This window comes from Vanessa tameamea, chromosome 20 (assembly GCF_037043105.1).
Source record: "Vanessa tameamea isolate UH-Manoa-2023 chromosome 20, ilVanTame1 primary haplotype, whole genome shotgun sequence".
Taxonomy (NCBI): domain Eukaryota; kingdom Metazoa; phylum Arthropoda; class Insecta; order Lepidoptera; family Nymphalidae; genus Vanessa; species Vanessa tameamea.
Genome location: NC_087328.1, coordinates 9,061,545 through 9,088,353, shown reverse-complemented (window position 1 = coordinate 9,088,353; position 26,809 = coordinate 9,061,545). Strand labels below are relative to the sequence as shown.

Below are 26,809 nucleotides of genomic sequence, written 5' to 3'. Positions count from 1 at the left end.
TATATGATGAGTGGTAGAATATATGATGAGTGGTAGAATATCTGATGAGTGGTAGAATATCTGATGAGTGGTAGAATATGTGATGAGTGGTAGAATATCTGATACTTACTCAAAATGGCTGGCGCAAAGCCCTAACAACCAAAATGAAGCGTAATGTTTTGGATAAATTATAGTCATTCGTATGTCATTGTACGTCTTTTGTTTCAAATATCTTACGCTTACTTGTCTATTGTGCTGATCTCTATGCGATTGACATTTCAGTTATATACATATTTTTAAGCAAAATATCGCTGAATGACTCCTTCTACTTCTTCTCACTTTCAGACGCTCACTAAAAAATGGGATTTTTTAGATATTTCAACTCTTAATGGGGGAAATGGGACTTGTAAATTTGTATGGATTTCACCCACACGAAGGCGGGTCGGTAAGCTAGTATATAATAAAAAAAAAAACACCAATAAAAGTTCCTTTTAACGACAACTAAAAAAATCGACCACTATTGTCTTATAATTTGCTATGAGTATATTTGTCTATGGTCATGTATTTCATTACCTAACCTCTGATGAACAAGTAATATTGACCTTTTTGTTTTTAATTACACGTGGAATACAAAAATAATCAAACACAATATCCGCTCAAAAGTAAAAACAATTTTTCGCCCTCTGAAAATACTCGGAGTGTAATTGCGTGCAAGGTGCCACCAACGCGCAAAACGACGTATAATTACTAGCACACGTAGAAAACTACGCACATCCTTTCCGTCAGACTAAGATTAAATTAAATGTGTACATCTAGCAACATTGTAGCGATGCTTTTGACTTCTTTTCTGCCGTTTACAAAATAATAAACTATAATGACGCAGAGTGCATGGAATTTCATTGAAATACAAAAGTGTAAACGTAGTCAAATAAGTTTGTCAAAATCTACAAAATAATATTAATTTCAATTTAAATATTCGTGGTATGATATTGCCAACTACTATAACCACTGGTATAGCGGACATAACATCTTAGTTCCTAATGTAAGGTGAGATGAAGGAGTTGCTTAATATTTACTACAGTCTTATTGAGCGGTGGTGATCACAAACCATCAGCTAATCCTGGTATATTTATCTATCCTTATTAGTTTGCAGATACAGAAGTACCAAGAGTAAGATCCCAGATCGCGTCAATTTATATTTATAAAAGTAACAGCCCGAAGTTTGTAAGGCTGTGTTTACAATTTCGTGCCTCGGAAAGCACGTTGAGTTACATCCTTGCGCTTGAACTCTCCTCAGGCGAGTTTGATAACCATCCCATAAGATAAGGAGATTGCATCTTCATTATATGGATGATAGGAGATATATCATATACATTTAGTTTTATTCAACCGACATACGCACTTTGTATTTCAAAAGTTGGAAAAGAGTAACTACTTGCCGGTTCTTCTCTGAAGATGTAATATGATAATTCAAAAGTTTATGTCAAAGTCTATTTGAATAAAGTATATTTTGATTTTGATCTATCCGTGTTTGCAGTCTGTGATATCTCCTGTGGCAGTCTTAATAACGGCAACAGTGTGATTATGGTCAGGACGTCACCAAGTACTATTTCATTAGTGAATTTAAATGTATATTATTTCACTGGACATGAAGTTAGATATGAGAAATGTGTAATCTAATCAATCCTCTTCGAAGCCATTGTCCTTATTCGCTAATTTAAAAAAATACTAACTCGTTTGATTAGTCGAATCACGGGCTTCCTCGAAGCGGCGCGTTTGAACAATGAACAATTTCCACTGAACCGATTATTCGTATTAACGCTAACATTCTCTAAAGTGTTAGTTTAGCGGAATTGTTAAATTACTAATAAGTGTAAATTTTGTTAAGTGTTTAGTAAAAGTGAAATGTCTTTCGATCAATTTATATAAATCAAACTTCATTTTCAGATTTAAAACAGGTATGTTAACCATGTATCGTTAACTACAAAGGTCTGAAAGCTATGTTAGTATTGCATCATTTACTACATTACTAAAATGAAACTAATCGCCATCTCTTAACACGAAGTCAAATGTAATTTAGCACAGGGGACTGCGATCAAGTCATTATAGGTTTCGGTCGGTGCTCTCCCGAATCCGTCATATCAGAGAGCATTGCTCGCTACAGCATATATACAATTCCGACCTGTTAATGAATCGAGGTACACTCAACAAAATCCTTAAGGCGTCATATTGTAAGAGAAGAAAATTTTAACACCGGTGTTTATAAAATTCGTTTATATTGGTCTACCAATTCGTTCAAAACAATGACTTTTCTAAATTCTTTTTAATATAATATGAATAACAAACATGACGTATGTTTAACTATATATGTTTAGTTCTTATTGCGTTTACTATATCGCAAAATTTCCACTAACAACTTGATTATGGTAATTCGTCAATTGAAATCTAACCGCATTTTATATATTATTTATTATGGACTATTTATATATTATTTTAAATTGAAAAAAAAAACAAATGTCAGTCTGGGCCACGTCTTCCAAGAAGACGACAAGCTCGAAGTCCAGCGAAGATCTGCTGATGTTCAGTAAAAATATAAAATAACGCCACAATTAAAAAAATAAAATGTAAAAAAAGGCACGGGCAACTGTGAGCCCGTGGATGTTGTAAAGTAAATAAAAAAAAAAAAAAAATCTAACCGCATAAATCCATAAGCTATAAGGTGTAACCACCGACACATAATTATACTACTTGTAAAAATCATACAAAGTTAAATTGAAACTAATAAGCGCCTCGAAAGGAGTAGCTATGCTAAATTCAAAGTCAATCCTACCTATAGTTTTACCTGTAGTTTATAGATAGATTTATAATTCATCTTTTGAGTCCAATCGTGAGGAAACCTGCATATGTTTGATGATATATTGCAACATACGTATACAAACATACATAGTATAAAAGTGATGGAACCAGCTCTAAGCTTCCTGTCATCCCGTTTAAGCAGGTACGTATATGATTTGTTGTACTAAACATGTATATTTGTAGTATTAGCTATAAGAAGGGGAGCTCTTCGCTACGAATACTGAAATCAGTTTAATAAAAGGAATAAATATGTTGTGTAATAAATTTTAAGTCTAAAAACGATACTCAGTAAGACATTAGTGGTACATGAAACTACGATGACAGCATATGTTGATGTGTGCACGGTTTGCTTGTGTGCGGTAACAATGATAGTAATTACATAATGATAAGTCATTTAAACGTTGCCTGCGGTGCGGGTGTAGTAAGGATGACTCAAATAGCGTCCGCAGAAAAAAATATCTTATTTTTTTATTTTTTTTTTAATTATTCTTTTAACGTTTATCAGGTTTTACAGTAAATAGCAAAAATATACAAAATGTACTTTTGTCAATATCAAAATTAAAAGCATTACAGTTTTTCCGATATAAATCTGACATATAAAACAATAATAATAATAATGAATAAATTAAGACACAAAAGTACTAGAAATTAACGGTTAAAATTTCAAGAGATTTTTGGTGCTGGCAACATTTCCAACGTAAGAAACATTTAATGTTTATTAAAACATCATTATTTAGATAGAGATAGAAAACATACCACTTGGAATTGAGTAAAATTTAGAAGTGGATTTTTGCTTATTTGACACAATATTACCATTTAATATATAGCACTTCGATTACACTAAAGATTTATTTAAAGCACAGAACATATATTTACACTTATTCAAAAAGCAGTAATTTTTATTTCATTTGTCAAAAACCGATTACTTAAGCCATTCATATTAAAATGAGCCTATTAATAATTGCCTATACAGAAGTATAATCGACTTATTTTTTTTACGCTCATATATTAAAAAAAGTTTAAATATACCTATTATATTTTATTTCCACACACCTTATTAAACCTTTTAAAATAGTACGAACCGATAACACCAGTGGTCGCTCGAGAAATGTAAGTCATTTATGAATAATAACGAATAATAGCAGTTATTACCAAAACGAGGAATAGGATAATTTTGCGGACGCTACCCGTATATATTTCGTGGAACGAATTCCGAAACATTTGTTTGATGCGGTGTAATAAGGATCAATTATGAAAAACTTACGTTTGTACTGACGTATATATATATTTTATTGTTATACGAATATGTTCTTTAACAACAATATTTAGGGTTCATTTCGCTTTAGTATTGTTTTTGTTTTTTTTTTTAATTTATGGATATTTGGCTTACGTTTGTGAAAATATCGCTATATAACCGCCCTATCAACTCTCTTGAATAATATAAATATGTTTTTTTCTATTATTAAATGATTTACATGTTAAAATACATTTAAGTTACTTTAATTTCCCAAATATAAATCAAAACAAGTATAATTGTATTATTGATATGAAACTTTTTTGGAGTAACATTTTTATGAATTGCGCAACGTTTGATTGTGTAACGATTCTGACGGGAAAAGTATACCTCTGTGACACTCTATACCTAAATTGTTTTCATTGAGTTAATAATAATTACACAAGAAAACCGAATTTCTAAGTTTATATTATCGAATTTCGAAGATTATATTATCAGTACAATGTAGACAATGATAAAATAATGTATCAAGGTTTCCTGTAAATAATAGGAAATAGAAAACTTCACCTACTCAACGTTAATAAACACTTCCATTTAGTTGTTCGAGGAAAAATCACTACATCGATTTATAACAAAATGAAAAATTGAAACAATTGTGATGAAATTAATTTATTTTACGTATTCATTGAATAAACTTTTTATATACTGCTAATGACTCCGATTGTGATTCAAAGTTCAAGCTACACTAAGTTTAACGTTAAATATATAGTACCGCACAAACCTGCGGCATTCATATGATATTATGCTTCCTGCATTGGCGCAGTATGGTGGAATAAGCTCCAAACGTTTCCCACAGGATAGGTGACTATTGACCACCAGCGGGATATTATTTTCAGGCTGTTAGACTTTATACTAACGATGCATATGCAGTTTTTGAACAAGTTGTTAAAATGGTGCCTATTATTACACCAGCTCACTGACCACCACTATACCAATACCAAACAAGTCAACGAACAAGACGGGCACAAAGAAAATCACTAGAAAAACGTACACACATTTTTAATTCACTTAGAATAACTATCAAAACTAAATTACTTAAGCCTAACTTAATGTTAAAACAAAATAAACTACTAAATAAATTCGACATGCATTGCAGTATTTGCCTTGGAAGTATAATTAATCATATTTTTTCATCGCTACCCTGCAAAATAATTACTAATATTGAATATAGCATTAAAATTCAAAATGGACGTATTAATTCGTACAGTCTCAAAGTAAATGACTTCTAAACTCCTCGACGGACCACACCTGATACAACTGAGTAACTGATTATACGCAGATGGCACGTCTTAAAGGTCATGCAAACGTTCGCGGTCATCACAAGGGATATTAGTTCTTATATAAACACAATATATGTTATTTTTCTATGAATATAATTGTTGTTTTAACTTTGTAGGTACGATTGTACGCTTTGAGGTTGCCGCAAAATTTTATTATTCTATTTAATGAGAACAATGTTATGAGCGTTAGACGTAATTATTACAGAAAATACTGTTAAAGTATTTATATTAATACTAAGAAAGGGAATAAAAAAATTTTTTTTTTTTTTGAGGTAATGTACACTTTATTGTAAGTAATCACCACCGTCCATAGACACTGGCACTTCTTAGGTCTAACAAACACTTGCCCAACGGTGGTAAGATTTTGACAATGAATAAATAAATAAATATTGGACAACTCACATACATTACTTTGATCCTAATATAAGTAGGTAAAGCACTTGTGCTATGGAAAATCAGAAGTAATGATGGTACCACAAACACCCAGACCCAAGACAACATAGAAAACTAATGAACTTTTTCTACATCGACTCGGCCGGGAATCGAACCCGGGACCTCAGAGTGGCGTACCCATGAAAACCGGTGTACATACTACTCGACCACGGAAATCGTGAAATCAATAAGACAGTGTAATGCTTCTACTTAGAATAAAGGTTATTGAAATTTTTAATAAGTAGTACATTTCCTTACTCGTAAGGTGCTCTGCCTATCGGTATATCTGATCAAAAGTTTCATTGCATACAAGATGCTGCTATATAGCCATCCCACATGTTGATATTCTTTATTATTTTTAATTAACATGCACTTATTAAAGTTATTCATTTCAACAATTCATATTGTGTATAACATATTATTATTTAACTCAATAAGTTGTATAATACGAGCTAGTAAACCTCTTTTGATTCAAACTTACTATTAAATAACAGATATAAAAAAAACAACAGTATTATTTGTTTAAAAAAAAATTGTACTATACCTAAGTAGTAATTTTTTCTCGCAAATAATTACAGGTCAAGATGAATTTGTTAAAATGATTGCAGCGTACGTTTTCCTCTTCCGGGATTTCTCGAGATATAGATAAAAGGTGAATTAGAAATGGCTTAAATGTTCATATTAAGCAATTCTACTAGAGCCGTAACTACAGTGTTTTTAGAGAAAAATATAAACAATTTTGAGAGAAATTTATTTAACGTTTTATACTAAGTAACTAATGGAGGTTACAGTAAATTTTAAACACACTCTAAATTAATACTTCTTAATAATTGTATAAATGTATCATGTTCTTTATTTAAATTAAGTTTATTTATTAACATTTTAATGGACCATCTGAAGATAAGTAAACACTAATCAACATAGATTTTGGTGCCGTAAGAAATATACTATTCCTAATTTCGCCAATGCGCTACCAACTTTGGAATCCAAAATGTTGAATATAACATTTATACATCCTACAGCAGACACCTTGTGCCGATAGTTAAACTCGCCCTTCAAGCTGGAATACGACAAAACTTTGTAACGATGTTTGGCGGTGTAATATGTGAATTGACAATAAATAACGAGAACTTGTACTCAAGTTTATAAACATGATAGCACTTCTATTATTCTATTTATTCTGTGATCATTACTGCTATTTTTATCTACAGTTATTATTGCTTATTAATTAATGGAAATGCAGTCGGTCGAGTGAAGCGAGAAAAATGAAAACGTTGTTTTCTTGAGATCATCTTCAGATACAGATAACGATTTATGCTTTATCTTTTTTTTTTTTTTTTTCTTTTAATAAAGACACTCATAGTATTCAGCCAGGTTTTATATGTTGGCATGGATTAAATAATTAATGAATTTTATGATCAACGATCAAATCATAGAAATATTAAGTAAAACTCATTAATTTTCTGTTTAATAAAGTAAGTAAACTTGTTTAGTAGTCGAATAACTTTTCTTTTTACAGTTTCATTTCTGTTACAAATAAATAACAATTTAGAACTGGATACATCCGGAAACAACCGGTTCACACAATCGCAACAGAAATATTCCCAAAACAAAAAAAAATCCGAAACGATTACGAACAGTCTACTCGTGGGAGACGCAATTATTTTCCAATTTTAATCAAAAATATCACTTTCACATCACTTAACTATTTAAATGTCAATCTCTGAATGAATTTACTTCGCCTTAAGACAACACGTAACACATTGAACTTTGAGCTCAATTACTGTGATGTAAAGTTCAAAATCAATTGTTACACATAGTTGTTTAACAATTTGGTTTCATATGATTAATGCATGTAGTTCTATTCTCTGTACATCGGTTTCGATCTGCTATAGAAATTGGGACTCTATTATTGTGCAACAGGGTTGATTTTAGGATGAATAATTTATAATCCTTTAGGTGGAAATTAGAAAGCTTTGTAAGAAATTGATAAAAAATAATATAAGATTGCATTGATGTGTGTAATCTAGATGCGTCTAAGAACCGTAAGTAAGTAACATTAACAAGTCCAATCTATCTTTTCTAAATAAATTTATCTTTTGTTTCGTGCGAAGATTATTAAATATAATCAGTCAATGTCAGTTGTAGGGGAATATGTTATTATCAAACATTGCGTTAATACTTTGTTTAATTATATATTTACTTAATAAAATAGTTAAAAGATTCGGTGTTAAGAGGTTACAGGGGAATTTCCAAAATGCTTCCTTGGTTAGAGTAATGATGGATAAGTTCCTCGAATAATTTAAATTAAACTTGATTTTAATATAGTTTATACAGTGGTTCACAAAAAAGGATTTTTGAAATAGGACGGAACGAATTATTTTCCAATATTAAAAGATCATTAAATAATTACCAATAAATAGATTTAAAAATTAAAATTTATTATTATTGTATTTAATATGTGATAAAGGGTTTTGTGAAAAAAATTAACTCTTATTTTTCCCGACTGCTTTACGATTACTTATACCGTATATGCCTCAAAATGAGGGCATTCCGATTCTTCTCAGAATCTACATTTCAAACCGGCACCCTTACATTCAATTGAATATTGTAACATCAAATTCTCTTACAACATTTTTCTACAACAAATAATGTTTTGATATGAATATAGTATTAGTATTTTTCCAATGATTTCACAACTATTTAATCAACTGTCTCTGTTTATTATATGTGAAAAGAGGAAGACGAAGCTAGACAATGAACAGGAATTAAGTAGCTAATTATCGCTAATAACTCTGTTACATAAGTTGTAGAGACATCTTACATATTAACTTCATCGATATAATAATTATATCCTTCTTATTGAGAAGGAAAAATAATATGAAAAACACTATGTAACTATAGGCATTATCTAATATCTCTTTCTAATATATATAAAAAGAAAGGGAGCAGGGGTAAGGATCTCATTATTAGGTTCCATTAATTAAAAAAAAAAAACTATGTATTTAGTACTAGAACGTCTTGTTAAAGTTGAATATGTCAAAAATAACCGATAAGCACATCATTGCTTTACTATAATTGTAACAATGGGAGTCATTGACCTGATATTCCTATTAAAAGCATTAGGTTTATTTGGTGGTAGAAGTTAGTGCAAGCATGTCTGGGTATTCTGGTTTAACTACCGACACAATGGTCGTAATACCTTAGTTCCCAAGGTTGGTGGCGCATTGGCCATATAAAGAATGGATACAATTTCTTACAGCGCCAATGTCTATGGGCAGTGGTGACCACTTATCATCAGGTGGTCCATCCGCCTATCAATGACATAAAATAAAAGGCTTGAAAATATATTGTGAATTTCACTCACACACAAGACTACATACAGATTCTTGTATGTGTGTATTTGTGAATGGACATTTACAAATATTATAGGCATTGTCTCAACTCTCACAGTGGAAGTTCTTAAACTTCAAAGCCAACAGCTGGTTCTGAATTTTTAAAAACATTTTAAAATCAACTTTGTAGTATCCTTTTCCAACATATAGAAAAGAAAAGGGATAAAAACATCAACTACATAATTATAACAAATAATTAAAATTGCAGTCATTAATCCAACAGTACAGTTGAAGCATCTTTGTTTATTAAAACATTTCCACCGTGAACTTAATCGAACATCTCTTTCTAACATATAAAAAAAGAAAAGAGACAAGCGATAGCTAAACATTTAATTGCAATTGCAGTCATTAATCCGACTCGCCGAGTTCCTTGAAGTTCGAAAACATTTAAAAAAAAAAAAAACTAACGTTCGATATCCGAGTATTTCATGCAACAGAAAAATCGTGTTTTATGCAAATACGTTTCGCCTCCGGTATTTTCTGTTGGCAACTTTGACAAAACCACTTTGTATAGAGTGTGCGTTCATAAAACACTTTTTCTTTAACCAGTCATACGTGAACTAGATGATTATCAGCAATTGTATTTATTGTTTTAATAACATTCTGACCGTGAAACATTGCTCGTTGCGTTTTATAACTGCGAGATCAGTCGTGATAAGTATTGAGCACTGTTAATATTTATTCAAATATTATTATGATTAATTAATCCGTAATCATTAACATTAAGATGACTGTCAGTATCGATAAATCGAAATCAGATTAAGTGCGTTAACGATATGGTAGTTTACAACGTAACTTGAAAATACTCCTTAAGAACAGAGGGATACGGTACTTAACAGTGTCATTCCGCGGTGTGAGATCCACGACTGTCTATACAAAGACCGAAAATAATTAAAATATATTCTGTAAGAATGAAAAATATTACATAGAATTATTTAATATTTATTTTTGTATATAAGGTATTAGGAATATTTGGAAAATGACACGAACGTTGCCCTGTGGATAAGATAACTATGAAAAAAAAAATAAACTTGGTGGTAGAGCTTTGTACAAGCCTGCCTGAGTAGGTACCACTCACTCATCAGATAATCTACCGCTAAACAGCAGTACTAAGTATTGATGTACATTTATTGCGATGTAAAGAATGGTTAATATTTCTTACAGCGCTATTGTCTATGGGCGGTGGGGACCACTTACCATCATGTGGCCCATATGCTCGTCCGCCAACCTAAACCATTAAAAAAATTGATAGTAGGTATTTAATATATAGAAGTGATGAATTTTCGCATCACAGGTTTTTCCTCATGTAATGCTCGTGATGATGAAGTGCAGCACGGTTCCTGCAGCAGCACACTAAATGCAATTAAGCTGGAACCACACTGTACAATATTCACTAACAAAAAAGTTCTTACAATAATATATTATATTTTAAAAACATTAATAAAATAGCGTAGAAATAGTGTAATAGTGTATGCTTATACTATTCAAGTTTATTAGACCAACATCTCTTGCACAACAGAAGATTAAAACGAAAAAAAAAAAACTTAGAAATTAAATAAAAAAATCTGAACATAACTTTTTTTTTAATTTCTCGTATGTTAATGTTAATCCGTTCCAACCATTAAAATCGCTTTCGATCAAGCGATCGACGATTATCGATTTACAGATATTGAGTTTAATCTTTTATATTTTTTCATATTCTAGTAACTTCCAAAGTTCAGTCAAAAGTCCGCGTCTCTATCCATCGCCGCCGCGCACACACCGGCACCGAACGCGCTCGTGTGAAGACTATAATGCGACTATAATTAATGAAGATGTTTTTATATGACTTATCTATGCACGCAGCGTATCACACATTTCCGAAGTATTCGCGTGAATGTCATAAAATGCAACATGTTAGGATTTAAAGTCGTTAATCAGATTATCTTCTTGTAAAGGTAAACGAGGAAGCGAATTATCGTTTTAATACAAATTAAAAAAAAATAATCAATTATTCCAGCGGTTATCGCGATTGTATAAATTAATAATTTAATTACAACGTTCTTAGTTTTGATTGGTTAAAATGTGGTGTGCCCGCATCCGTATGGTGAGTTCTTCAAAAACGTCATATATTTTAACGAAGGCGAACCTCGACAGGGAATTGTGTATCAAAAAACTCTAAAGTATTTATTCGCATTTCTGCCATAGACCTGCATTGCGCATTGAGTTCCGCGTCTATATTTTTCATAGCAACGGCTTTTTGTCCAGCAAATGAATATATATAATGTTCTTAGATTATTTATATACAATGTCGTACTACAAAATAAGTCAAACAAACTAGCCAAATTTATTATGGACATGACGTACTACTTTACGAGTGTGCGTGTACGTAGTGCCAACTGTTGGCAACTAATATTTCAGTTTCTGTATTGACATATAAATGATCAAAGACAATGTATTGTATCGCATGTATAAAATGTTATGTTGGTATATATCTGTTAAGGATTAATAGAGGTCGTCACTGTTTGACGGATTGCAATGAAAATTACATTTTTTTTTCATATAAGTTTTTATACTAGACGCTTTGATGTGATTCGCCGCTAGATGTCGCTGCAGTACATTTAACTTCTATACATTTTCACAAGTATACATACCATGTTGTTTGTATAAAGTTTACTGGAGGGTTTTAATGGTCATATTTTTATTTTTTTTTGTAATTTAATTACTACATGCCAGCATTTTTTATAGAATCAATCTACATTTAAAATAAGAATTAGAAATGCATTAAAGCGACGATTTGGCTTTAATTTATAAATAAAAAAAATACATTTATATTGTATTATAATCCAATTCAACTATTAAAGATTAGGTTCAAAATAATTAAGCGCATTCTTGCATTGATCGCGCTAACGGACGCGAGCACCGTGACGACGTCCATAGCTACGGTGAAACGCAATTTATTCATATATACAACAATAGCATCATGTGTGTACTGGCCTTTAAATAAACAACATTGTCTAGTGTGGGCTAATCTTTAACTGGCCGTTGGAATCTGACGCATGTTCGAATTTTGAAACAAATATGTCAAGATAAGATTAATGTCTAGAAGTTTGTAAACAACTTTATAATTTTTTTAAATTGGTTTTAGGCGACGTCTTAATAGGCTTATGCCAGGTCGTTGGAGGTCTTACTTTACGCGTTAATAAAAATAATAATTAAAGTTAAACATTTTAGATATCTCTTACAAAGGAAAAAAATGTTTATAGTTGAAATTATGCCGAATTGGGATCCGCATTTAAAAAAATATTATAAACCCTATAAACAACATGAAAATTCAGTACTGCTTGTAATACTTAACTATTTTACTTCGGAGGTAGGGCTTAATCCAAGCCTGTCTGGGTAAATACCAAACCTGCAATCTACCACCAAACAGCAATGCTCAGTATGGTTGTGGTGTGTTGTGGTGACTTGAAGAGTAATTTTAAGTACACACACAAGGACAAAGGACTTAACATCTTAGTAATTTTCAATTAAAATATAAATTATTACGCTTATTTTAAATCTGACTGTAATTTCCTTTCAACACTAGAAACAAGACAACAAACTAGTTAACAAAAAATAATTGCCACTTCAGTATTCTTACTGTAATTGACTAATAATTTTTTAATGCCAGTCCAATTAGGGTTCCGTGACAAATAATTAAAATATCAATTATAACACAATTTTAATGTTATCTTGATATCGTTTTGTAAAAAGTTTAGTACAGGGCGTTAGGGAATGTTGTAATGAGAGATATTGGATCGAGCCGGGAGATGTATTTGTTATTTAGACTTTTAATGTGTTTTGGTGTTCTTTTTTTAAATTAATCGTAGGTGACTTATCAATGATTAGTGCAAACAGATTAAATAACAGCTTAGCTTACTAGTCTTTTTTTTTGTTGTGGTCTGGTGATAGGCATGGGTCCGGATTGTTGATCCATGATTTATTCTATCACCGTCTGGTTTTGGTTTAAAATGTAGATGTAAAAAAAAGATGGCGGATTTAATAATAAAAAATCTCGATAATATATAGAGTGTTAAAATTTAAATGTGGTAGACTGAGAAAAACTAGTGTTGTCTCCGTTATCGAAATTCGACGATAATCGTTATTGAATATTTGGAGAGAATAAATTATTTTTTATGTGTAGAATAATTTTATTCTATTTTTATTTAAATTTTTTTGGAACGAAGTTCTTTTACGCGGCTTATAGTAGAGTGAACTGACAAAAATCGTCACGTTAAATTCGTAATTATGTACAATCACACGGATTTTTTACTGACAATTTTATTTCTTGCCATTGAATTCTCGAACGTTAACAACGTTTCATTTATTTCATTGTGTCTGTTATTAAATACATAATAAAGCGAAAGCAACTTCGTTGCAACCGGATGCCCTACGACTTATCTTTTATTGACAGGACCAACTCTTCAATACCGCCAACCAATAAATAAAACAGTTGCAAAACTGAGGAGAAAAAAATACTCAATACTGTCGTAATTTTTTTTTGTAATCAAAGCTGTAAATGCATATTTTTATACGTATATAGTTTCGCTAGTCTGATATAATCCTGTTTATTGTGGTTACCGATCACGGTTCATAACGTTGGATGATTGCGGTTGCTGCCTCATCAGTTTTTATTATGCCATTTAGTTGAATATATTACAAAAAAAAAACAACGTACATACAGACAGTTATTCAATAGTATTGAGACCGGTAACAATTTTGAGTGAACAATAACAAATTCACTTATGATCTATCTAACTATTTTTATAACTGTACCTCTGAAACAATCAACTGCAGGACTCACCTGACATAGAGGGGGGGGGGGGGGGGGGGTGTTGAAACGTATCCCTATCCTATATAATTTTACGTAACACTGCAATAGGTATTTGTAGTTTCAGGAAAAAAAATAAAAGAAATGGCTGACCTTTTGCGATTTAAGGGTATCTCAAGAAATTTGAACGTAAGATTCAATGCTAGACTAGGAATTGTCCTAGCCCAGCACTTACATTGGTAAGTTATTGTGTTTTTCTAATAAAAAACTGTTACTATCGGCTTTGAATTAGGATGCTGGCACTATGCAGCCACATTTGAAACATCGCTCTACGCATTATTTATCTATAATTCTACCATTGGATTATGAGAGTGTGGGAGAGTGAGGGAGAGGGATAGAGAATCGGTTGTTTAGTGAAATATATCCTCTGCAATCGGCTCCTATGAGTACCACTGTCTTAGCCTATAAAGATAAAGCTGTAAAACAATATTATTATTTTAAGTGAAAGCCGTTTTTTTGTATTTACTATGAAAATAACAGCCTTAAATATTGATACCGTTATAAATATAGATTGATTCATATATTCACTCATCATGTACCTAATCTACCGCCAAACAGCAATACTTAGAATTATTGTGTTTCAGTTAGCGTAAGCCCGTGTAACTACAAGCACAAGGTAACCATCTAAATTCCTAAGATTGATTAATTAGGAGGAATGATTAATATTTCTTTCGGCACCAATGTCTATATACAGTGCTCTACATTTGCTATCAGCTGATACATTTGCCAACACCCAATAATATAACCAATACGAGACATAAAAATATATTTATCATTAATGATACATTAAAATCGGCAGCGAACCTATCATGAAACATCTCACGTATAATCTTATTCATTTCTCGTCAGAAGCAAATCTGAAAACGTGTTTGTTATTCTGTACGTAACAATGCATTGTAGCAATTAAATCAGAATTTTGTTTCAAAACGATTAAAAAAGGATAAAATACTTTTTAGCATCACCTTTGATATAATTAAGACAATCAGCATGGCGGTCACGTCTGCGCACGCGCCGTGCAAAATCTATGCCTCGTTTAGACGACGGCGGAAGCTAGCTGGCGTTTCATTCAGTGCACTCTTGCATATGCCAGTGATAATGATACTTTAATGTTAATTTTATAACTTGATAAGTAAATATTTAGATTTATATGGCTATTGGAATGAACTATATATACATAATTAGTTTTTAAAGGTTTTCGATGAATCGTGCTTAGTACATATTATTTTAATTGTGGTTAGGAAGCGACACTAAATATTAGAATAGTAGAACCTAGGTTGTATAAAATATTCATTAATTTATTAAAAGTATTCAAAAAATTAAAGTAGGCACTCAATACGTAGGTATAAGGACCTTTACCTACAGTATAGTAAAGAATAATACTTTGTAATATATTAAACTAAATGATTTCATTCGTATTATATAATGTTAATAATATTTCTTAAAAATAAATTAAGCAGGTATAAAGTAATAGTATTCTTCAATCAATAATTCTGTTCCAATAAATCGTAAAGTGTTAGTTTTAAATATTTAAATGCTATACGTTGTACGATTACAAGCGATGACTTTTGGTTAGTTTAAAAAAGAGTTAAATGAAGTTAGTGTTCAAGTAACTGGCCTATTCAAATGCAGCATGTAAACTGCATCTGCTTCAAATTAAGCGAACTTCGTTACGGCCTACTCAAAATCTTTAAGCGGTCGTTTTTCGTTAAAATTTATAAAGGGGTTGCTTTTTTTTAATTATGCCAAGTAATCGGACGTATACATTACCCGTTATTACAGTACACCTTGTGTAGAAGTATGCAACTTAGATCATAACGACGGCTTATTACTGGCTTTCTTTCATTTTTCAAGGTAAACCTCCTTGGTATGGTAATATATTGTATTTTTTTTTTCTAAAATTGATTTCTTTGTCGTATATTTGTACACAACTTTATTTAATTTTAATGTCATCTTGTTGGACAAAATATCGTTCATAAATCTTAATTTTCTTTCTAACTAATACAATTCGGCTTAGATTATAAAACAAAAGGGATATGGAGCGCTTGGAATGTTATAACGAAGCAACATAAACGAATACACAATTAAAAACGTCACAGCCTACTTCTGACGTTTTGCTAATATGTTCGAAGTGTTGTCACTTTAATTATTGATTATAGATGCATTAAAAAATCGAGTCATGTCGCACTATCGGGAATAAGTATTCGATTAAATTATAAAAACTTTAACCTTCTTACATGAAAGATTATAAGTTTCATGGTAATTCAACTAAAATCACGCTTATACGAACTAAAAGGGCTGGTAAACGAGCACCTGTGTAATTGATCACCACCGCCCAGACACTGACGAAGTAAGAAATATTGACCACTCTATACGTCCTGTGCGTTACCAACTTGGGAAAATAATAGATAATTTGTATATTTAATTCCACTGTCTCACTTACCTTTCAAATACTAAAACAACAATACTAAATAGTACTCTTTAGTGGTAGAAAAGAGATAAAATCCCCAACCAGACAGATTTTCACATAGTCCCACCAAGTGCCTTCTTTCGAATTAACAGAAATGACTACAGTACAGTCTGTATATTTCCCACTGTTGGGCTAAGGTCTCCTATCCCTTTGGAGAAGGTTTGGAGCATATTCCACTACGCTGCTCCAATGCGGTTTTGTGAATACACATGTGGCAGAATTTTGTTGAAAATTAGACACACGTAGATTGCCTCACTATATTTTCCTTCACCCCGAGCACGGTATGAATTATAAACACAAATTAAGCAAATGAACATTCAGTGGTGCTTGCCTGTGCTTGAGCCCGCAATCATCGGTTAAGATGCACGCATTCTAACCATTGGGCCATCTCGGCTCCATTCATCGAAATAGTTATCAGTGTTTAATTAAACACCCTTTATAAGTAAGGTACGATTCAATATGAGTGTGTGCGTAAATTAAAAGATAAACATAGCAGAACATGATTCGTGTGATTACTTCGCAATTGCAAGCGACACGCGCTTCGAGTCCCGCGTCGGGCAAGGCCTGAAGGCTTCGATGCGTATGATTGATTTTTGATTGAACTGTATTTTGTGATAATCGTTATTGGCAGATTGAATCGTGATCATTATGAATTAAACGTGTAATAACTTCATTTACTCACAAATGCCTTTAGATGCCGCTCGAGGATTAAAAGACCGCATTAAAAGACTCCACGATAACAATTAAGAAGGCCGTACTTATGAAATCATTTTCGTGATATTTAAAAATATATGATGAATTATGCTCGTAATATTTAATTGGTTGTTAAATTCGAAATGAGACTTTAGTTTAAAGGCTTTCATTTTTTTTTTTAAAAAGTATAAAATAAAATTAATGAACAGAATATTATAGCGTCGTAAATTAATAAAATTTTATACTATATAGCCTATTTGGATTTGGCGACGAAACAGTGGTTATGAGACATGAACATTTTAGACGCAAACTGTACTTTTCAAGGCAAGCACGACTGTATTTTTCATTTATTTTTTTGTAGTATAGATAGGCGGACGCGCAAATGAGCCACCTGGTGGTCAGTGATCACCACAGCCACCAACCATGGGAGCTGATATGTTATGTGCTGGTAGTTACACTGGCTCAGTCACCCTTCTAACCGAAACATAACAATATGAAATATTGCTGTTTTATGTTAGAATATCTGATGAATGGTACCTACCCAGACGGGAAATTTGATTTGTGTTTATAATGTTTATATGCTTTAATATTTAACAATTAAGCAGCAAGCTTATTAACTTGATGGTTATATGTCTTTTTCCAATGATATACGTTTAAATAGCGATTAAAACCCCCGGTCTTACAATAAAAATCCGAACAATCCTTTAAACTTACTATTTAAATGTCCAACGCTTAAAAATAAATATTCAAAGTTAACAAACCAGTATTTATAAAAATAGGCAAGATTATTGTAGAGTTATTTACAGAATTATTTTAGAAACGATAAGTTCTCACCTGCTGCAGATGGCTCTAGTAATAGCCGTGCCATTTGAACTCTACGTGTTGTGGGATTTCACAGTATTTAATTATTATTGATATAAAATTATTAGTCGTTCACATTGATACATTGCGCTGGTTAAAATGCCGAGCGGACAGTTCGAATGGTTTTTTGCAATGGTATTTTTATATGTTTACATTTTATTCAAATTAAATGTCTATGCAAATTACGTTGAATTATATTTTATAGATGTATTTTTCAGTGTAAGTATTTTTTATTATTGTAAGTTATTGTAACTATATCTAAATGTTAGGAATTGGTCCCGTTATTTTTGACAAATTATAATTTTAGTATGAAATAATTTGAACGAACACCTGAATTGTAAATTTTTACTTCGCAACATTTCTGAATGTTAACGTTTCATTTATAACATTTTATATACTAAGCCGAGCAATGTATTTATGAAATAAACTGTTTATATAATAACATTTATTGAAATGATAAGTTTTATTCAATAATTTATTTATGGGATTTATGTGGATTTCTATTTGAATCTTTAGTTTATATAGAGATTAAGATATAAATCATAATTGTACCGTTGAAGTGTGGCAACCTACAGTGACAAAATTAAAGTTAAGATTTAAAAGATAAAATAAAAATAATTTCATAACATTGATTTTTAAAACTAAAATTAACAAAAATTTTATGTCCCTTGCGCCTGTATTTACACTGGGTCACTCAGTGTGAGTGTTCTGCTCAGTATCTCTAAGGGTATCTCAGTAGTAACGTAGAGCAGTTTGCACAAAGCCCCACTACCAAGTAGAAATAGATTATAAAATATAGAAAACAGTTTAACATAATAATTGCATAACATAAGCATATAATATATGGCCGATGTAGAAATAAAAATGAAATAGAATGGACAAGTAAATGAACCATGAAAATTATGAGTCAATAACAAATTAGCGGAAAACGTAGAACATTATCGTTTAAAATAGACAACGCAGTAAAATGTCATTTGTTAATATATAATTTAGTTATTCTGTATTTAGCGTCTCGCTTTTTCACTATTGCAACAGCCGAGACAGTCTGTTGAATGAAGATGATTTGAACCGAAGATTTTGATGTTTCTATTTTGTATTTATTATTGAACTCATGCGTAGTTATGGAGGATAATATTGTGAGAAAGCCTGCACGTGACTAATGATAGCATAACACATGTAGAGCCAATCCGCACTAGAACACCGTCTTGAAATAAGCCTTTTCCTCACGAGAAAAGCTTTGCTCAGCATTGAGATACATACAGCCGTTTAATAACTATAAATATTGGACAACATCACATACATTATTCTGATCCCAATGTAGGTAGCTAAAGCACTTGTGTTATGGAAAATCAGAAGTAACGACGGTACCACAAACACCCAGACCCAAGACAACATAGAAAACTAATGAACTTTTTCTACATCGTCTCGGCCGGGAATCGAACCCGGGACCTCGGAGTGGCGTACCCATGACAACCGGTGTACACACTACTCGACCACAGAAGTCGTCGTTTCTAACACTACTACTATTTTAACTTAGAAAAAATTGCGTCTAGCAATTTTCAATGTCATAGGTTGGTGGACGGGCAAATGGGCCACCTGATGGTAGGTGGTTCAGCTAGTATTTATATTATATACTAAATTTAACAAAGAACAAATATACTAACGATTGAATTGGTATAATTTAAGTTTTTAATAATAATTTTACCCCAAAACTCTTTTCCTAGACATTATTAAATATAGCTCGTTAAAAGCTCACTGGACACTAGTGTCTCCTGATAAGGTATGGGGTTCAAGTTCATTGATTTCCATACAGGGCATATAAATTTAATTGGACATGGTTCTTGAAATGTATACCACTTGAGAAAAAGAGTAACTACAAAGTTTCTGGTATTGTTGGCAACATTTTTATGCTGAGTTGGTGGCGCAGATCCTCTCACACGAGGATTCAAAGGACGGTCAGGAATTTTACCGGACATCTACAAATGATAAGTCCAATTGACTTGAAATTCGGCACAGTTATTCTTTGGGAGAAGCAGCACTAAGAAATGATATTTGGAAATTTCTACCTCATTGGACGGAAATGGGAGTTGTCACTTTGTATGAATTTATGTCCATATTCGAACCTGTGATGCTGAATTAATATTCACGGGTTTTATTGACTAGATCATCTCTACTTTAAATGATATGATTATGGAAACTAAAAAATATAAATTTTGTGAAATTCTCAAATTTATATTTAAGGAGGTTTTATATAAATGAGGTTTTTATTAACATAACTGACAAGAAGGTTCGCTAAGAACAATGCCACGGTCAGTAACGCTGTCTGTGCGTCGTTAGATCATTATATACTATTAGCATCATGTCATTACAACATCCAACGACAAATTAATATCATTGACTAACTTCGAATTGGGAATGTTGCCTTGTTAGTACATTTTACTGTACACACGTTTATTGGCAGAAATAATTTCGTCGCGATACTTTTAAATATTTATAGCACTTTTAGGCCGATTAACATGACAGTTGGCACATATAATTATTCTTCATAACTCATCTCTCGATGGCGCTTCAGCGCTTCAACTTTTATGTCGTTCAACCGATCGCCATGACAATTAGTTTTGCTAGCATGATATTACGACGAAATTTATGTCATGTAAATTAAAAAATATATGTAATTTTTTAATAAATTATATATTTAAAGCGACAATATATCTCGTAATATATTTTTTTAAGTTATTCTATGATAAGACTAATTGATTAGTATATATTTTGTCGTGAATCCGTCAATTATGAAGAGAAAAGTGAGTTTTTTATACGAAACGATGCTCATTACTTCTTGAAAAAGGATAATAATTTATGACCTTATTAGAACTAGAAATATGTACATACATTATATATCATCAAGAATACGTGGTCTATTTTCTAATAGTACTTCATACCTATATAAAAATACCTAATAGATTTTTTACTGATTGCCTCTACAAGGTAAGTCAGTTTAGTTTATTTATTAAAATAATAATTATATACATAGCGGTCTTATTATATATGTATATAAAAAATAAATTTTAAATAGGTACTGTACAAATCATGACTGCTTGGAATGGTGACGAGTGCAATATGACATTTCGACGTTGAATCGTAATTCCGATTATTTGCGCGAAAATTTAACCAGCCTTCCTATTCTCAATGGAAGAAGGCTGGTTATTGTTGCTGTTTAATAGGCAAAACTAGATGCATATAATACATAATAACATACACCAAGAACTTTAATAATTATTAATTCATATAAAATTTGGATTCAGTCACAGTTTTGCAACACAAATTGAAAATGTTGTGCAATATTTTGATCAAACTCTCTCATTGTAGAAAGATAGAGATATTTATATATAAATATTTCTTGTATGCAATATTATGTATATTAAAATATTCGATTTTTTTAATTTTACAGAATTAGTTATGTTTTTAAATATGATTGTTGCAAAAATCGTTTGTTGACAATTAAATTTATCATGAAAAATAATTGATTTATTATCCTTTATATCTATTTCTAGCTAGCACTTATTTTCATAATAATAGTTTTATAGATATATAACATGTTTTTAAAGCATTATCATTATTTTATTTTTTTATAAAGATTTTAATGATAATACTGTACTAAGTAACAGTATACATTAACTTTAACAAACTTATTAGTCTTTAAAGCCTTTCAAAATTACCAAATATTACCAGTCACTCTCCGATTCATAAACTATATATATATGCATAAAATTCCATTAATCCTTTACTCGGTTTGTACGTAAGAGAACACAGAAACAATAAAAATACTACGGCAATGATTAAAATTTCTGTTAAAATATATACGAACTCTTTAGTGCTAAATGTTTAGCGGCTTTACGATAAATATAAGAAATCAACTAAAAAGTTTCTATAACGAGCTCAGTTATTGTAATTTAACAATTTATTGTAATTCAAATGTAACCTTTACCTTATTTGCAAATAAAACCTTTTGTTACTGATATACTTAAATATACAACGATAAATGTTTCTATGGTTATTAAAATATATTTAATCATAAATATAGAAGATGTTTTTGCTCTTTTCTGCTAATTAAGTGGTTGTATAGAGTGAATGAAACACAATGATTTATTTGAAATAGAAAAACTTTATTCATTTTGTTTTTTTTTTTCCTTGCGTAGTAGGTATTAGGTATATTTTATATTTGAAATTCTTTATAACATAGAAACAATTTATTACATAGAAATATAATTATTTTTTCTTAATTATTATATAAAATGTATATTGTATACATATAATATATTCAGGATCTCCTTTGTTGGAGATCCTGAATAAACTATGTGACTCATATAATAAAGTAACTATTTGATGTAATGTATCCATCAACCTTCTCTATGAATATATATAATCTGTTCAACCTTAAAGTATTAATATATAAATTTAAAACAAAACTTTTATTGAACAAAAGGACTCTACATAAATTGTAATATCATTTAATATATACATTGGAATAATTATATTACACTCTCATATATATATATATAAATGAATATATATTGTTATATGTATGTATGCAAGTATTATAATACTAAATATATTCTAATTACATGCAATTATTTGGAATTTTAATCTATCTATATATTTATAAAAAGGCAAAGATAGAACAGAACGACGACTTCATCTCCTCTGTTTAGTTTATTTATTGACAAACTTATATGAGTTTATAGATATAGATATTAAAAAAAGAAAAATATTTCCAAAACCTTGCTTTGTGTTTTCTTAAAATTTTCCGTATTGATTATGGATAAATATTGATTTTTTTCCTATGCTTTGCTAACGATATCTGAATAATATCTTCAATCATAACATCACCAAAAATCCGTCTGTTGTATAACACATCTCTGTCACATATAAGATATTTCTGTATAATGTTCGATTTATACAATTTGTTTGAATAACGAGTCAATTAAAACACAGAAGAATAGAAAAAGTTAAAAGATCTTTGATAAAAGTTAAAAGTCTTAACTTATATTAAGATGTACAAAATACTTCCCATGTATATTAATTGTATTTTTTTTAATTAGAAAATAACATATATGACGGTATCAGTGACGGCGACCATTCTCATCGATCGCTGTACAGAACAAGAGGTACTTTAGAGGCCGTAAACACAGGATCACTCCATTCCCTTATACTCACAAATCGATAGAGCGGTATTTAACACTACAATTTCATGACATATGGCGTTACGTGATTTACTTATTGTCTTGATATTTATAATTTACACAAAATATACCGTAATAAAAACTAACAGTTCATCAATAATTCCTTATTTTTAATTTAAAATAGCAATGCTGACATAAGGTATTATCGTAGACAATCGCTCTGTAAGAAACATTAGCCATTCCTCACACTGAAAATTGATATTACGTTTATCCAGTGCTGAAAATTACACTGGCTCACTCATTATTAAAAGCGGTACACAATAATACAAATAATTATTTATTGTTATAATAAATGGTAAGTGGATTTTGATTACATTATTGCACAGCACAGTCAAACATATATATAATTCAAAAGTTCTTAATGTACTTCACACAAACATTCTTTACTGTTAGCCTTAGGTAATGCAGGTCAAAAAGTATATATATGTTTAAAAATAAAGTATATAATTTTACATAAAAAAACATTTCTCTCATAATCATATATAAATAAATGATACATGTAATATAAGAAGTTTTTAACTTGTATGTATTTTCATAATATTTTTTCTGGTCAGGGTATATAGTCAAGCTGAAATACCTACTCTTAACTGATATGATTTAAGAAGGGAAAACCGACAGATAGATTAGTTTTATTCATTTGATTACAGAGAAGAGTCTAGTCGGTCTAAGGTCGACTAGTATTTTCATCTCCCCACGTCAATGTAGAGTAGAGATGATTATTATTTTGGAAATATCTTGAGATAATTTTAAAGTTTATTATTGTGATATTTTGACACACAGTTCGAAAGTATTTTTAAGGCATTTTATTTTAATTATTATTCCTATCTGACCCTAGCTCAATAACAAGTATGAGATTTGTAAAGAATTTATTTAACGTGACTTTAATTCCTCTTAGAATCATAATGTATTGAAATTAAGGCATTAATAGATATATAAAAATACAAAAAATCACTAAAGCCTTGAAATACATTAATAATATATATATATTTAATTGTATTTTATTAACGTACTTATATAATAGTTTTGAAACTTGTATAGAGAACTTTCGGAATCGGTGCTAAATTTAAATTAAAAATCTTAGTTTAAAAAGTGCGTATAAGATTCTACTTGAATAAATTCTACATATATTTATTATGTTATTTTTAAGACTGTGAGTGCCTTCAAAATCCTTTACGTTATTTTATTCGCGGGGACGCAATAATATGTGTATAAAATAAACATATTAAGTCAACCTCTAAGGATGTATAAATGCTTCTTAAATTTCGTATTACATATGTGCTTGTAATGTAATGATACAGAATGCTTAAGATCATATTTCCACTACACAAATTGTCATCAATATTGTTTTTATTATAAAATAAACTTCTTAAATAAGTATTGATAATCGGTATTATTGATATAAATAATACAAAAAAAAAAAATGGCAAGTATTGACTAATAGAAGTCAGATTCAATTTCACTCTATTTTCGTTTTTAAAATAAAAAGATATTTTATTAGTACAATAATATTACCTACGAACTAACAAACTTAAAATCTTAAATTTGAATTTAAGAAAGGAGAACAAACGATTTATCTAATATTTGAATATGCATGTGTTTGTATGATCGCAATATTTTGTAAGAAATTAATTTTAAAAACGTTTAAATAAGATAATTCAAAAACCGAATTCAATTTAAATGTGTTTCAAATCTATGCCAATTCCTATCCGTTAGTCGATTATTCGATTACCGATCGTCACAACTCACGGCAATCGAATTATCTGTATCGATATAACGCCCATTACTCACCCCATAAATTACTAATCGAATCGATATAATAGGCCGAGACTAATTTTTGAACGCAACTTTTGTTACGGTCTTTGATTCGATGCTGTATAAAATTTGCTAGATGTGCCCTGTTTGAAGTTATCGCTATTTTAATTTAAGTTTTATATGTGCAATTGATATGGTGATTTCTTTGTCAATTACAGTTCTAGAATCGCAAGCATCGGTTTATTGTTTATGGTTGTCAGTTAAAAGGTACATAAAGTAGTAACACCGCAGCTACGACTTTTGAAATTAACTTATTTATTTATTCGATTCCAGTAGATTTAATATAAGTATTATAATGCAAATGATTATTAGTTTTATCTATATTAAAAATGAATAATACAGTCGCTTCCAGTCTATACGGCTTTACATAAAAATTACCAAATTTCAAGTATAGAATACGTTAAATAATTCCATACCGTAATGTTGAGATATAAAGTATAAAATCGATTATTTTAGCGGATCGTTAATTTATCGATTGCGTTATATCGTTGTTTTTATTTAAATGACAAAAATTGATTTGTCACGACTCGAGATACGACGAGATAGACACGAAGAGACGATCGTGAAAAAAATATTTTACTTAAAAATTTGCATGTATATTAATAGTCAAATTAATATAACGATAGAGGTCAAATTATTATTCATCATCATGTTATTATTTTTGAATAATTTTCTTTTAACGAGATCAAGTAATAACTACTAACACCATGGATTATAATAATTTATAGAGGAAATTAATGTTCTTATTAATAATAAATATTAGTGTGTGGTCAGGTAAGTATTAAATTTTTCTTAAATTTGACCTAATTAAATTGCTTTAGGCTGATATTTTTTTATTAATGATAAGATTTAATGGCTTATATTACTTATAAATAATAGCTCATTGATAGAAATAGGCAACAAATTATTAACTTATTACATATTTCTGTGACATGTTTTAAGTAACAGCTGAAAAGGACTTTATTCAAAATATAATAACGATTTTCCAATATTAATAGAATTCAGTCCCTGAATTATACCAATATAATTAATCCTATACAAAATTAAATTCCAACGAATACAAAACAAACATTCCAATTCGAAATTTAAAAAACTACGTTTTGCAAAATTCACCGATTGTCACAGTTCTATATTTAAAAATAGCGTTCTATAACGACTTACCTTTTTCCATTCCTCCGTCGTCTCTTAGTTGCGTACACGGTACCAAGCTGGCTCGTATGTGGTTGCGGCGGCCGAAGCAGGCTGGTGTCCACGCAGCCTTCAAGTGCGTAGCCACCTTGCCCACCCCAGCCGCACAATTGTAACTTCGACTCAGTGGCTATTTTGCCGGCTGTCACTTCCTCTGAACTCACAACTAATCCACGCGACACCGACTGTTGAAAAACGTTAGGCGACACTTTTAGGCTTTATATTACAATTAGTTTTAATCAAAATGGAATTTAAATATTTGTCGATACATCTGACATTGTTGTTGTTTAAACGGAATTGTCATTGTTGTTGTTAATTAGCACTGAATTATACATTTTAATGTCTGTGTTTTCTTGACGTTTTAAAGGTTTTTTTTGTCGTTTTAATGATTTTGGAATTCGAGTTTAATCGAAATGGATTTTTGGAATATGTGTTTTTGTTAATAAATGTGAATAATAAG

The 26,809-nt window shown here is 30.5% G+C and overlaps 1 protein-coding gene across 1 annotated transcript in view; it reads right to left on the bottom strand.

Annotated features, from left to right (window-relative positions):
* LOC113401647 (aryl hydrocarbon receptor) overlaps positions 1-26,556 on the bottom strand; it is a 127,932-nt gene extending 101,376 nt beyond the window's left edge. Inside the window, exon 1 of the mRNA XM_026641639.2 lies at positions 26,323-26,556. The gene's annotated coding sequence lies outside the window, so the exon portion shown is untranslated. The remainder of the gene's footprint in view (positions 1-26,322) is intronic.
* Between the last annotated feature and the right edge of the window lie 253 nt (positions 26,557-26,809).